Genomic DNA, 1,373 nt, shown 5'->3' on the forward strand with positions numbered 1-1,373 from the left:
TGAGCTTGAAACAAAGCCATCACTTGGGCATGCTCATATTGCCATACAATATTCCATTATCTACTAATGAGCATGCAGCTATATGATATTAACCTGTAAACGATTACCCCGCCGTAGTTCAGCGCTTCAACCAAGTGATGACTTCAGTATGGCTAGTGTGTGAAGTATAAAGTATAGTCCTCCCCTGGTCCACACTGCTTCGGCGGTCCTGGGTAAGATAGTTAGTTCTAGCTTGCCCTATGGTGGAAGAGGACACCATACTTAATACTGTGGTGTAATGAACAAAGTATAGTCCTCCACTGGTCCACGCTGCTTTGCAGTCCTGGGTAAGATAGTTAATTCTAGCTTGCCCTATGTGGAAGAGGGCATACAAGACAGAGTATAGTTCTCCCCTGGTCCACGCTGCTTCGGCGGTCCTGGGTAAGATAGTTAATTCTAGCTTGCCCTATGTGGAAGAGAGCATACATGAACCAAGAACGAAGGTTATGATCGAGGAATGATTCGACAACTAACCGATGGTATGAAATGTGAAGAATTCAAGCAAGCACACAATCAAGTCATCACTTGGGCATGCTCGATAGCCAACCCTATGACATTAACCTAGTAGAGCATGCGAAAACCAATATATATGTAAACGATGCCCCTCCCTAGTTCAGCGCTTCAACCAAGTGATGACTTCAGAATGGCTAAATCAAATCGGTTCAAAACATACCATCGGTACCCTATTGAAACACACAAGTCGATATCAAACCTCATGATTGTGTAGTCCTCCACTGGTCCACACTGCTCCGGCGGTCCTGGGTAAGATAGTTCATTCTAGCTTGCCCTATGTGGAAGAGGGCACATTACTCAATACTGTGGTGTTATGAACAAAGTATAGTCCTCCACTGGTCCACGCTGCTTCGGCGGTCCTGGGTAAGATAGTTAGTTCTAGCTTGCCCTATGTGGAAGAGGGCATACAAGACAAAGTATAGTTCTCCCCTGGTCCACGCTGCTTCGGCGGTCCTGGGTAAGATAGTTAATTCTAGCTTGCCCTATGTGGAAGAGAGCATACATGAACCAAGAACGAAGGTTATGATCGAGGAATGATTCGACAACTAACCGATGGTATGAAATGTGAAGAATTCAAGCAAGCACACAATCAAGTCATCACTTGGGCATGCTCGATAGCCAACCTCATGACATTAACCTAGTAGAGCATGCGAAAACCAATATATATGTAAACGATGCCTCCCTAGTTCAGCGCTTCAACCAAGTGATGACTTCAGAATGGCTAAATCAAATCGGTTCAAACCATACCATCGGTATCCTATTGAAACACACAAGTCGATATCAAACCTCATGATTGTGTAGTCCTCCACTGGTCCACGCCG

This window comes from Anopheles ziemanni, assembly GCF_943734765.1.
Source record: "Anopheles ziemanni chromosome X unlocalized genomic scaffold, idAnoZiCoDA_A2_x.2 X_unloc_4, whole genome shotgun sequence".
Classification (NCBI taxonomy): Eukaryota; Metazoa; Arthropoda; class Insecta; order Diptera; family Culicidae; genus Anopheles; species Anopheles ziemanni.